Source organism: Pteropus alecto, unplaced genomic scaffold (genome assembly GCF_000325575.1).
Source record: "Pteropus alecto unplaced genomic scaffold, ASM32557v1 scaffold402, whole genome shotgun sequence".
Classification (NCBI taxonomy): Eukaryota; Metazoa; Chordata; class Mammalia; order Chiroptera; family Pteropodidae; genus Pteropus; species Pteropus alecto.
Genome location: NW_006432940.1, coordinates 270152 through 284110, shown reverse-complemented (window position 1 = coordinate 284110; position 13959 = coordinate 270152). Strand labels below are relative to the sequence as shown.

General features: G+C 36.7%; 1 protein-coding gene, 1 non-coding gene and 1 pseudogene across 2 annotated transcripts in view; all 3 read left to right on the top strand.

The window, feature by feature from the left end:
• SYT9 (synaptotagmin 9) overlaps positions 1-13959 on the top strand; it is a 162457-nt gene that overhangs the window by 83486 nt on the left and 65012 nt on the right. The gene's annotated exons all lie outside the window — the stretch shown is intronic.
• On the top strand, positions 1965-2080 carry LOC112476311 (annotated as a pseudogene).
• Positions 4806-4924, top strand: LOC112476307. Its single transcript, XR_003045021.1, has one exon. It is a non-coding gene; the product is annotated as a 5S ribosomal RNA (ribosomal RNA).

The following is a 13959-nucleotide window of genomic DNA, read 5'->3' as shown; positions in this document are numbered from 1 at the left end:
GAAGATGCTCTGCTGTGCTCCACTAATGCTCCTTTCCCCTTGCGATTTACTCAAACCTCTGACTTGAGAGCTTTTAAGGTAGTAAGGAAAACCACTATTTGAACCTTATTAAATGAGTCCTTTACAGACAAATGTCACATTTTATAGCAGATGTAATTAAAAGTAATTGTGATAATCAGTAATTGAAGCCCCACATGCAGGAGGATAATTATTTTTACTTCATTTTTTTCCCAGTTGCGATTTTAAAAAATGCTAATTCATGCATTTCACAGTTCCATGTTGTTTGATTACTATGGTCCAGGCACTCTGCTGCTATGTGCTAGGGTTTCTGGTATATCAACTGCAAGGGGAAGCAGACATTCAACAAATAATTACAGTTCATTGCTTTAAATTTTGAGAAGTAATACAATAAAAAATACCACATATTCTAAGAACCTGTAACAAGTGGGCAAAACTTGGTCTTAGGAGTCTGGGAAAGTTTCCCCAGAGAAGTGGTGTTTCTGCTGAGGCTAAAGTATGAATAGAAGGTCATCCAAAGAAGAGCACTAAGGAGAAGTTGTGGAAAGAGCATTTCATGATGAAAAGATAAGCTGTGTTAAGTATTTGGGTTTTTTTTTTTTCCCTTCAAACAACAGTGGAAACCTACTGAAGGATTTGTAGGAAGAGAATGACATGAAATTATTTGCATTTTAAAAATAACCCTCAGGCTTATTATGTAGAGAAGAGATTATAAGGTGTCTGGGGTTATTCACAAGGACCTTTGTTGTTTTTGTCTTACATTGAGAGATTAGGAAGACGGTGGCGATGTCTAGTGGTTTGGAAATACAGGATACAGATACCAGCATAAGACAAAAATAATATTAAGTTTACACTGGTCTTTAAGACATGATAATAAAAATGTTTTAAATTATTGGTATTACTAAACTTTGTCTCCCCAAGCAAGGTAATACAGATGGTGTCCAGTCATAATTGGACACCAACTTCTCTGAGTATCACCTAAAGATAGTGAGGCAATGAGAAATAAACACCTGATAGAGTAATTTTCAAATAAATAGATAACTAGAATCCCCAAACCTACTCCTCCTACCTTTCCTAATAAGCACCCTGGCAGGAGCCTAACAAAATCAGGACATAACCCAAGATAGAAATCCTAAAAAAAGAACAAAAAAGAAATGCTAAAGTTAAAAATCACTGTGGCATAAATAGAGAATGCTTTTGATGGGCCTATTAATAGACTGGCCACAGCTGAGGAAAGAATCTGAGTTTGAAGATATCTCAACAGAATACTCCAAAACTAAAAAGCAAAGAGAAGAAGGACTGGAGAATTAAAAAAAAACAAGAACAGAATATCTGAAGACTGTGGGACAACAACAAAAGGCATAACATATGTGTAATTAGGAGAAGAAAGAAAGAGAAGAAATATTGGAAACAATAGTAACTGAGAATTTTCCCCGAATTAGTTTCATACACCAAACCATAGATCCAGGAAGCCCAGGGAACACCACGCAGGATGAATTTCAAAACAGCTACACCTGTGCATATTATTTTTCAAACTATGGAAAATCAAAGATAAAGAAAAAAAAATCTGGAAAGAAGCCAGAGGGAAAACACCTACCTATAGAGTAACAAACATAAGGGTTACATTCTACTTCTCTTCAGAAACCATGCAAGCAAGAAGAGAGTAGAGCAAAATATTTTAAGAGTTGAGAGGAAAAAACCCACCAGCCTAGAATTTTTTACCCTGTATGTTATCTTTCAAAATGAAGGAGAAATAAAGACTTTCTCAGACAAACAAAAATTGAGGAAATTTGTTGCCAGAAGACCTGCCTCACAAAACAAATTGTTAAAAGAAGTTCTTTAGAAGAGAAAGAAAGTAGGATATGGTCCCATAGTGTAGCGGTTAGCACGTCTGCTTTACACGCAGAAGGTCCTGGGTTCATACCCCAGTGGAGCCGCAGTCCATGGTCTATGGCCATGCCACCCTGAGCAAGCCCGATGTCTGATCTCGGAAGCTAAGCAGGGTGGGGCCTGGTTAGTACTTGGATGGGAGACCGCCTAGGAGGACCAGGTACTGTATGCATAAATAATAATAAATAATAAAAAAAGAAGGAAAATAGTATGTCAGCAAATTGGATCTACATAAAGAAAGGAAGAACATCAAAGAAGAATTAAGTGAAGGTAAAATAAAAACCTTTCTTTTTCTTTTTCTTCATCGATCCAATAAATAACTATGTGTTCAATATAATAATGGCAACGATGTTTCTAATAATCACAAAAACCCAGTAAATACTATTACCCTCACTCAACAGATGTGGAAACGAATATTAAATTATTTGCCCAAACTCATACAGTTGAGTTTGGGATTGAACCCCAGATCTGTCTGACACTTTAATTTGAAAAATTAGAAGAGTGTGGCAAAGACAAAAATGATCTCCAGTTTTTCACTGGCGTGTTGGAAATTCTCTGCTGTTCCTTTACTGGCCTTTCTGTAGTTCATATGGATATCTAAGATCTTTTGTGACCCAGTTGAAAACTTGAACCTGCGTGAGCAGAATTGGTCGTCTTCAGTGGTAACATTTATTTCTGTTAAATGTAAGGCATCACAAGGTCTAAAATAGAATTTGGGGTCAGATTCCTTCATGGCTGGGGAACTCTGCAGCTGTGACAGATGGATGAGAATGCAAATGCTAGAGGGAGAAAGGGAAGAAAAAGAATCTGTCCTAAACTGAACCTTCTATCCAGAGAGTGAAGACTTGCTTCCCCAAACAGGTTTTCTGGATCGCTAGGGGTCTCTTGCTTTGTGCCTTCCTGTGTCTAAATGAGCATGTTCCTCAGGCACCCGGGTTCTCTCCTCCCAGACCCGGCCTACGCTTATCTCATCCTCACTCCCTTGGGCAGTGAAACCCTGTAATAAGAGGAAGGCTTACAAGATGGAAAGCTATGATGATAGAGTGTAAGCAGTTTTGTTTTCATGACTGTAAAGAGGGGGAAGAATGAAGAAATAACTTAGAAACCCTTGAGATGGGGGCAGGAGAACGGGAACAGAAGACTCTTCAGGAAAATAGATACCCCAGTCTAAAAAAGTACATCTTTTATTCTCCCAATTTATGGAGGAAAGCACATTTCATATTATTTTTCAGTCAAAAAATGGGGGAAAGAAACACATTTGTCATTTTTTGTTTATACAAGGCTAAAAATATTTTTAAGACTTTATGGTATATCGTGTTCTGGTAAGGTTGCATTACGTTTAACTATAAATTGTATTTTATTTGCACTTCCGAGTAAACTGCATTGGAACTCTGCAGGGTCAGGGGATGCTTCGATTTACCTTTGCTCACCCTAAAATCTAGCACCTTGTGCTGTGCCTGACATCTCGTGCGTGACAACATTTTTTTTTTTTTAATTAAATGAATGACTAAACTTTCTTTTCAGAGTATTCTCAACAGTTTTCATTGGCTTCTGGTTGCTTTCTCTTTACTGACATTTTCGGGGGATTTCTTACCTGTTTTAATTTTTGCTTTTTCTAGTTGTTATAGTTATATTTTAGTTAGTGTGGACCTCCCACATTTTTTCTGTTATCATAATTTTATTGTTTTCTAATCTCATAGGCAAAATATGGCCTGATGATTTTGACACGATTTGTGTTTCTTATGGTATTGATGAAGATAAACATCTTTTTGCATTTTTATTGGTCATTCGTTTTTCTTTTGTGACCTGTCTTTTACTAGTTTTTGTATTAGGATTTACTTTTTGTTTTCTTAGTAATTTTTAAGATCACTTCGATGTTAAAAGTGTCAGCCTATGTTTGCTTTTTGACATTGGTAAATGTTTATGTATTTACATCCATAATGTTCTACCATTGGAGATTGTGCCCTTGGAGTTATGCTGAGATTACAAAAATCACCTGTATTAACAACAAAGGAACATCCAGAACATTCACTGAGTACTTAAACATTTGCCAGGTCTTATTCTAGGAATTTGTGTAATCTTCATTATTTATCACGAAAACCCTATGAGGCATAGGATATTATTATAACTCATTTTACAAGTGAAAAAACAGACACAAAAAGGCAAAGTGTCTTGCTCACGGTCACATAGCAAGTACCAGAGCCTGGAATCAAACCCAGATAGTGTGATTCCAGAGGCCACAATCTAAACTGCAATCTCTGCTTTAAAACTTGAATACAGTCTACTGCCATGCTAACCCTGAGCAAGCCTGATCCCGTCTGATCTTGTGAAGCTAAGCAGGGTCGGGCCTGGTTAGTATTGGGATGGGAGACCACCTAGGAAGACGAGGTGCTGTAGGCGTAAAAAATAAAAAAATAAGGAATTCTAAACTGACAAGGTCCTTGCAGTCTGTGAGCTCAACTAAGAGTTGCCTCGCCTAAAAAAAGTAAAATAAAATAAAAATAAAAAATGATAAAATTTAACAAACAAACAAAGAAATAAATAAATAAAACAAGTACATTTGAAATGAATTTGGTGTACATTATATGCTAGCGATCCTAACTAATTTCCCCAAATAATGTTATATCAACCCATGTGAGTAAACCAGCATGTATAAACTACCAATATTGTCATATAACAAACATTTATATTTTTAACTTTTATGCAGTTTGCACATTTGAGCCTTGTACATATTCACTAAACTACCTTTTATAATCCAGTTTAATATTTGATGTATCAGCTGATAAAGATCTTGAAAACTATTTCATGTGACATTGATAAAATGGGTCAGTTTCAGCAGAATTTTTATCTTCATTTGCTATGTAGTATTTATATAATTGTTTAAAAAATGTATTTTGGTCTATGGCCATGCCACCCTGAACATGCTCGATCCTGTCTGATCTTGGAAGCTAAGCAGGGTTGGGCCTGGTTAGTACTTGGATGGGAGACCATCTAGGAAGACCAGGTGCCATAGGCATAAATAAATAAATTAAATTAAATTAATTTATAATTAATTAATTAATTAATTAATAATTGATTTAAAATTAATTAATTTAAAAAATGTATTTCATTTTGTCCTTATTTCAAAGCCGGATACAATAGAACACATATTGTATTGATTTATTGATATGGAATGTCCAGAAAAGGCAAACTTATAGAGAGTCAAAGTAGACTAGTGGTTGTCTAGGAGTAGGGGTGGAAATGGGTAGTGTCTGTAAATGGGCTTGGGGTTTCTTTTCAGACTGACGGAAATGTTCTAAAATTAGATTGTGATGATGATTGTAAAATTCTGTAAATGTACTAAAATTCATTGAATTTTACACTTAAAATGGGTGAATTTTATGGAATGTAAATTATGTCTCAGCAAAGCAATTACAGAAATACAGCCTACACCCTACTCAAACACACACACACACACACACACACACACACACACACACACACGATGGGAACTTCTGGAATCTATTGTAAATGAAAGAAAATGTTGGGAACATATTGTTAAAACTTGCATGATTAGGTTTTAATAGAATTTTTAATTCTTAGAGAATAGAAACCCCTTTAAAATATCTAAGTGTGTTTTTCAGTTTTTTGTGCATTTGTATTCTGTATGTTTTTATAAGATAATGATGTATCAAAGTAGGGGACTGCCTGTGTGCTTTGGTCTATTTTTGTACTTTATTTCTATTCTTTCTCATTTTTCTGGTAGCAATAGGCTGATATTATAATTACAGCCTTTTAATAATACACTTTATTATCTTGTAAGATAAATCTCATTTTATTTTAATAAATGATGAAAAGATTGGTTGTTTCATTCATTTAATCTTGCAAGTAAAACCTTTATATCATTTAGAAAAGGTTTTAAAAATGAATTGTGACATTGCTCTGGGATTTACTTATATTTATATACAGCTTTGGTATAGATGAACATCTTTACAATAGTAGATAGTCCCATCTGGGAAAATGTAATATCTCCATTTACACCAGTCTTTTAAAGAGGTCATTTAATAACATTTTGTAAAATTTCTTTATACAGATTCATTTCCTTGAAAATTTTTTCTTGTGTACTTTATATTTTTGTTGCCACTGAGAATGGGATATTTTTTATTTTTCAATGTTTTATTCACTGGTATATGTAGAAAATACTGTTTTTAAATTGAGATAACTTACGTTTGACAAAATGTATAGTAGATCCTAAGTGCTCAGTTTGATGAGTTTTGATATTTGTGTTCACCCATGTCACCATCACTTAAAACAAGGCATAGAGCATTTCCTTCATCCAGGAAAGTTCCGTCATGCCCTGTTTCAGTCAGTCCCTCCACCCCTACCCCAACATCAGCCAATTTTTGACTCCATAATTTCCTGTTTTTGTACTTTATACTTTTGCATGTGGGGAAATTCTTTTGCTCAGTGTAATTTTTTGCAATTCATTCGTGATATGGAGTATATCAGAAGTTCCTTTTTTTAATGAGTAATATTATACTGTACTAATACACCAGAATTTGTTTATCCATTCTCCTGCTTTAGGACATATGGGTTGTTTCTAGTTTGGGTTTTTTTTTTCTTCTTTATTTTTATTTTTGGCTAATATGAATATAGCTGTTATGAACATTCTTGTACAAGGCTGTGTGTAAACATGTTTTTATTTCTCTTGGGGAAATATCTGTAAGTAAAATTACTTGATCACAGGGTACATATATGTTTAAAGGGCATGCAAATATTTTTTCAAAGTGATTGTACTATTTTACATTCCTATGAACAGTGCACGCGAGTTCTGGTTGCCTCATATCCCTGCCAATATTTGGAGTTGCTGTCTTTTTATTTTAGCCATTCTAGCGATGGCATTTTATTGTGGTTTTTCTCTTTGACTGCTGATGTCAAGCACCTTTTCTTGCTTTTCATATACTTTCTCTTATAAAATTTGTGTTTTAGCTTTTTACCTATTTTTATTGGGTTATCTTTTGATACGTGATTTGTAGTAGTTCTTGATTTTTACATACTTTTATAATTAGTTACTTGTTTATTAATTTTAGTAGTTATTGACTTGGTTATTTTTGATTTCCAGATAAACAATCATATGTTCTGTGAAGAATCTTATTTTTGCCCCTTTTTTTGTAATAATTTTAAGTTTTATGTATTTTTCTTATTTTACGACATTGGCTAGAACTTCCCAAACTTGAATAATAGAAGCGATAGCAGGGATTCTTGTCTTTATCTTGAATTAATGATAATGCTCTTAGTGTTACCTTATTGTTTTATTAGGAATGGATGTTGAATTTTATCTAGTATCTTTTCTGTTGAGATGTTGCATAATTTTTCTTCTTTAATCCGCTAATGTGATATACGAATATTGAAACTTCAATGTGTCTTGGAATAAACCTTACTTTGTCAAGGTGTATTATTGATACTGATATATTTTATTTATTAATATAAAGAATTTTCAACTATATTCATATAAGAATTGACTTATAGTTTTGTTTGCTTGCTTATTTGTTATTGTTTTTGTGGAAGTGCTCGCTTCTTTTGTGCATCTTTGTCAGGTATTGGTTTCAGGGTCGTACTAAACTCAATGTAAGAGTTATTATTTTTTTCCCTGGATATATTTTTAAACAAATCAATTACCTATGTCACTTTTTCATTCCCATTCCCCCGTTGGTTTTACCATTGAGTGATTTCCTTCATCTCACCCCTCCTCTTCCCATATTGTTACTGGCCAGTGCTGAGCTCCAGAGGCTCCCAAGCCCCCTGCTCACCTGCTCTGGGTCTCACGGGTATAAGTGTTGTCGGCACCCTTGGCTGCCCTGAGTTGTTGAGGTTTGCATTTTATTTTGGAATGAGTTCTCATGTGCTAAGTCAGAAGGCGTTCAATGAGGACATCTAGGGCAGCCTGACTCTGAGCCACGAAATAGGTTAAACTGTATGAAATTGCTGATAGTCCCTCATTTTTGACTTAAGAAAGTGACATTTTCTCATAACTCAACCTTGTACTTGGACCCTCTCCTTTCAGATGTCTGAAAGCACCTGGAAGTTGGGGAAGCCTTCATTCCTTCTCCATTAGAAAGCCTGGAGGGAGATACTTGCAATGGTTGTGATTGGGGCTCTCTGTGGGGAGACTGCTTGCTGATGAACATTATTGACGTTCTTTTCAGATTTCTCCAGATTTTCCTAGAGGGTTTTGCTCTGATATCTTAGAGTTCCCTGAGAGAATATTCAGTTAGGCCTCTATTGTAAATCCTTTTTAAACACAAGGAGTGTCCTACCATCCACTACAGGATTTGACTAGACGAGTAGCAGAAACGTGTCTTCAGTGGAAACGATGGCTAATTCAACAACCGATTAAAATACTTCTTAATGATTAAAGAGACCTTATAGAATACAAGACAATCTTAAGAACTTAGCTAAAACAGTGGGATCTTGAATAGCATAGATTGTAGGTTTATTTATCTTTCTTGATCATCCTTTTTAAAATGGCATTTCCTTCCACCACCTCCAATTTCCCTGTAATTTGTCGGCAACACTTTTTACCACTTAACGTGTGATATAGTTTTCTTATTTAATTTGTTTATTATCTGAGTTCTAGAATATCGACTACAGTGGCACTCCACTGCAGGAAGGATTCTTATCCTCTTTTCCTCTTTGTATTCCCAGCACCTAGTATGGTGCCTGGTACATGGTAGGTATTCCACAAATACTTGTTGAATAAATGAATGAATAGATTTAAAGTGAAGACTCAAACATGCTCAGTTTTTCCCCTGCCCCCTACCTTGCCTTTGTCCTGGGCGAATGGAAAATATGCCTTTGCAGAGAGAAGAGAGAATTCCTATATGACGAAGACTTGGAAAGTACCTTCAGACACATTCTTGACACTGGTGAACTTCATGATCATGGGCAAGTTGTTCATCCTCTCTGATGATGGTACCTCATAGCCATCTGTAGCTCCCAAGGCATACCATTTAAAGAGGATATCTTATTTTTTTTCTTTCCTATGTAATTCTTCTCATAGCCTAGGAAATTCTTGTAGCACCTGGGTGTCTCCTTTATCCAAGTTGCAGATCCATATGTGAGAGTGTCTTCAAATGAGAACGAGCTGGTAGACAGGAGCCCTTGTTCTCCCAGATCAATCTGTCTTTCCCTTCCTGTAGAGACTACTACTGTTCATTCACTGATGTACTACATTTAGTAATTGTGGACCTACTGTGTATCAGGGACTGCTCTAAGTGATGTGGGTGCGACACAGATATGATTTACCACATATATTTCAGACACAGTGCTAAATGCCTTACATATATTTGTTCATTTTTGAAAGAGAGAGAGAGAGAGAGAGAGAGAATGAGAATGGAAAAGAGAGAGGTCAACTGTTATTATTGTCGTTATTGGAAGTGTGTCTGAGATGCCTCCTGAGTACACCTACACTACCCTTTATTGTAATATAATCTCATATTTCCCTAAAGATTGTTAGGAAATTTTAGTGGACACAGAGAGAGCTGGTCTGATATTTATGCATGAAGGAAAGGTAGATCTTTTGCCAAAGCCCCATTTGCCCTAATTCTTAAGTAGAATTCAGTCAAGATAGCTTCTCTCTCTTTTTTTCTTTTCCCCACTAGCTGCAAAGGCAAAAAAGCAAGTTCACTGATAAAAGGTGTGAGAAGATCAGCCCTGAAGGTGGAAACTTTGTGTGGTAAAGGGAAGGATCTGGAGACTTGTAGTTCCCAGCTTGGCTCCTCCAAGTTTTCTCAAGCCCCCAGCACACAAGAAAGGAGAATTTGGCCACTTTCCCCTTAACCATCTCCTAAGATCCTCTTGGGCTTTGCAAGCACTTCTCACTCGGGAGTGCTGTAGGCTCTGCAGTCTGGCAGCCTGGTTGTATAGCTCCAGCACAATCTATGTGACTTTGGACAGATTGCTAAACTCTCTGACCCAGAGTTCGCCTCCATAAAATGGCTATGGCCATGGATAAAAATGCCAAAAGGAAGAAGATACAGCTTCTGCCTTCAGCATCTCAGTCTAACACAAATTATCTCTAATTTCATGTAGTAATAGAAATATGGACAAAGTGCTGCCAAAGCAGAGAACACAGGCTTGGAGTGACCTGAAGTTTGCACAAGGGGGATAGTTTGCTATCTGGGTCTTCAAAGATACAAAAGAATATTTTGCCAGAGGAGAAGTGAGGAAAAAACAGCACACAAAGGATTGAAAGTGTAAGGCATGTGTAAGGAGTTAAGAACAATTCTGATCGATTGGAGAATTAGACGTGTTAGGAGAAATAACAGGACATGTTAAGAGAATGAAAGTTGGAGAAGTTATCTTTTATAGGCTATGCTAAGAGGTTCACATTTTAATGTAAGAGCATCTGGGATCTATTGAAGTATTTAAGCAAGGAGTAAAATGATCAGATCTGTGTTTACACAGAAGATGGATTGGAAAAGGTAGAATTGCTCTTGAATAATCTTTCAGAGATGGATGCAAAGTGAATAGAGAGGAAGAGTAGTAATCAAGACACATTTTGGATGAAATGACATGGTAATCCATGTACTACTGAGCTCTAAGAGTTAAATAATAGGGATGGAGGAAGAGTTGATGGGGTGGGGCAGAGGAGAGAGGTAATATGCCTAGTGCTTATCTCTAAAAAAAAGGTTAAAAACACTCTATGTCCTGTGATTATCTTTGGAGCAGATTTCCATCCATAGTCAGATAAAAATAATGTGTTTTTCTTTGTTTGTTCACACCACTGAGTATGTTGGTTTAATTCACTTACTGCCACCATTCTCTTTAGAATACATCTTTGCCAGAGAATTTCATCCTCCCATCTCCCATAAACTATGTGAATTCTTAGTTTTGTTGGAAATTTTCAGGATGACAATGATGCTTAGGATACAGGGTAAATTCATGATTATTTCCAACTCAATGTTTTTTTCCTCAAATGTCAGTGAAACACATTGTAGCAGTCAGAGCCAGCCCACAATGCCCAAGCTTCTGAGGATACTCTGATATTCCCAAATGATATTTGTTCTTTAAATAAGAACAAATTTTCATTTCTAATTATATTTTTTTCTATTGAGAATTGATGGATCTATAAAAAGTCTTTTCAGAATAGATTATTTACATTCAAATTAAATATTAAAGCCTTTTCTATAGCCTTTTAACTTTTTAAATATGCTGTCTTTGTTTTCACCAAGGACACTCTGACTAGACATGCTCCCTGGGAAAAGAGGAGCATTAAAAAAAATCATGTGTGAATCTTGGCTTATCTATTAGGGAACTGTATTGAGAAATAATAAGGTTCAGGGAGACTGCAGTACTTAAAATTTATGTGCAAAGTGTACCAGGATTTGGAATTTACCTCCTGTTTCCCATGTCCCCTTTCATAGTACACATGGTCCTAAGATGCTGAATTAAGCATTATGTCAATAGCCTTCACTGTTTTTGACATCCCAATCTCCAGATCTTCTTTTGAAATACAGTTGTACATACCACCAAATCCTATCTCCTTAATCACACTTCTGATAACATGATTGCCTTGCTCCAAAATTTTATTGTCTCTTCCAGACTGCCAGTTAATGTCTGAGATCAGGGAATTGCAGGCTATCAGGGCTAGGAAAGGCTTTACATTTGTTCTACCACTTATTTGACACTCGATTCTTCTCTAAAGCAGAGAAACATGCTATTTAAGTAGTTGGGGAACTTATAGTTTGGGATTGTGATAGAGAAGACTATTCTAGGTCTTCCCATGGCTTCCATTTGTTGGTCCTAGTTCTCATCCATGAGACCATTAAGAACAAATTTAATCTCTCTTCTATATGACACTACTTCAGACATGTACTGACAAGAATCTTGTCTTTCTTGAATCTTTTCAGTAAAGCTTAATAGCTCTTCATTGTTCTTCATGCAATCCTGATTCTTTCTCATGGCCATTTTGCCATCTTCCAGCTGATTTCTTGTCTCTAAAATGGAGATGCCCAGAGCAGAATTAATGTTTTGAGTGCGTTGTGGCTGGAGTATACTTTCCCTCTCTAGACTTCACCTCTATTGATGCAGTTTAAAGCAAAATTCATTTCTGGTGGCTATATCATATTTTAATTCAAAGTAAGACTGATTCTGGACTCTAATATACTTATTATGCCTAGTGTATCATACCCAAATTCTATGTCTTCTTCTAAATTATCGATAAAATTACAGGACTGGGTAATGCCCAAGTTGTTGGATCATTAATCAGCACTTTTTAGTTATGGTTGTCCAACTAGATATGAATTCACCTTGCTTTACTGTTATTCAGCCTAAATTTATCCAGCTTATCTACAAGGAGGCCAGGAGAGAGCTTACCAGATGCTGTGCTGAGGTCCACATTTACTATGCCTACAAAAGTGCCCTAACGTGTGAGTCGGATAGCCCAAAACAAAAACAGTATGTGGCGGTAGTCTAGTAGCACCTGTTTTTATTGAACCCATGAAGACTCAATGATTTTTTAGGGCTTCCAAAACCATACTTTTTAAATAATCAGTCTTGATAACGTCTGAGGTGAGCACTAAGCGTACTTACCCAGGAAAAGGGCTCAGCTCCTTACTTTGGGTCTGTGGTTTCCCTCTCTGCCAGTTAAGGCAACCGCTGCCGGGGGTGAAGCTCTGCCCATCATCCTAGATGGTCAGTTCTTGTGGGGCACGGGTCAGTTGCCACGCTTTCCCTTTACTCTCTAGTGCTGAGAAAAGCTGAGTAGCTAGTAAACCTCAGTGCAATTTACCATTCTTATCATTAAATTCTTCCTTGTGTTATTATTATCAATACTCTCTGCCATTGCAGCTCTAGGATACAGCCAGCTTTCTGTGTGGTAGAGATGTGATGGGAGCTCTCCAGCCACGGGGTCCTACTCTAGAAGCCTTTGAGGGAAAGTTCCAATCCTGTGGGGAGGTAGAGAGCTGCAATGTACTCTCCACGGATGGAACCAACCCTTTTCTGAAGCTTCCTCTGAGGTCTTACCAGTGCAACGGACCAGACTGGAAATCTCAGACTCAGAGTCATGTCGCGTTATAGGCACGAGGATATGTAAGCAAGCAGCAGAGGTTTCTTTTGATCTTGAGCAACTGTGAGCCATATAGAATCCTAGGCAATGAGTGTATCATAACAGCCATCTTGTCTCATGGACTCATTTCTTTTGCCTTAACTGTTGTGTAATTGTTCATGTGAGAAAGGTGATAGTATCTTGGATTAGGGTAGCACTATAGAGAAGGAGAAATTTGGACAGACTCTAGATATTTCTGGACAGAGAATTAGCGTGACTTGCAAATGTGGGAGGGTGAGAGACGAGGAGGAACACACATATGATGACTACCAGATTTTGAGTTTCAGCCTCTGAGAGGTTGTTTTTACCAAATGGAGATGAAGAAGACTTGCGTAGGAAGGATGGGGACAGGGGAGGGAAATCAGCTCCATTTTTGAAATATTAAAATTTTGATGCCTGTTAGACAATTAACTAGACATACGAAGAAAGCATTTGGATGTATGAGTCTATAATGCAAGGAAGAGGCTAGGTTGGAGATATAAATGTTGGAGTCATCCGTATATGTAAGTGGCATTTTAAACCAAGGAACTGGATAAGATCAGATAAGATAGTGATGTCAGTGTTTTCGGTCCATCATAAAATGCTTTACACATATGTGATGTTATTCTCCTGTCCATCCCCAGCTGAACATATCATTAGTCAAAGTAAATACTTTCTAATGTAGGTCCAGTCCTGTAGAATTAGACCTAGAATTATTTGAAGGAGCAATTCAGAAAAATAAAAAAAAAAAGAATGGGCTGATCACAGCCCTCTCCCAACACCCTGTGAGGGCTGCTGGGTTCACTTGCGCCCCAGCACTAGCTCAGAAAGTGTCCTCCAGGCACACTTCCAATGCAATTAATCATGTTAATATCTATAAATAAAGTGCAATCAACAGTTACTTTAACAGTGCATGCTAATTATTCGTAGGATCTGTTACTGAAAAAGAGTGTTTTTGCCAATTTTGTCATGTCTGGGGCGAG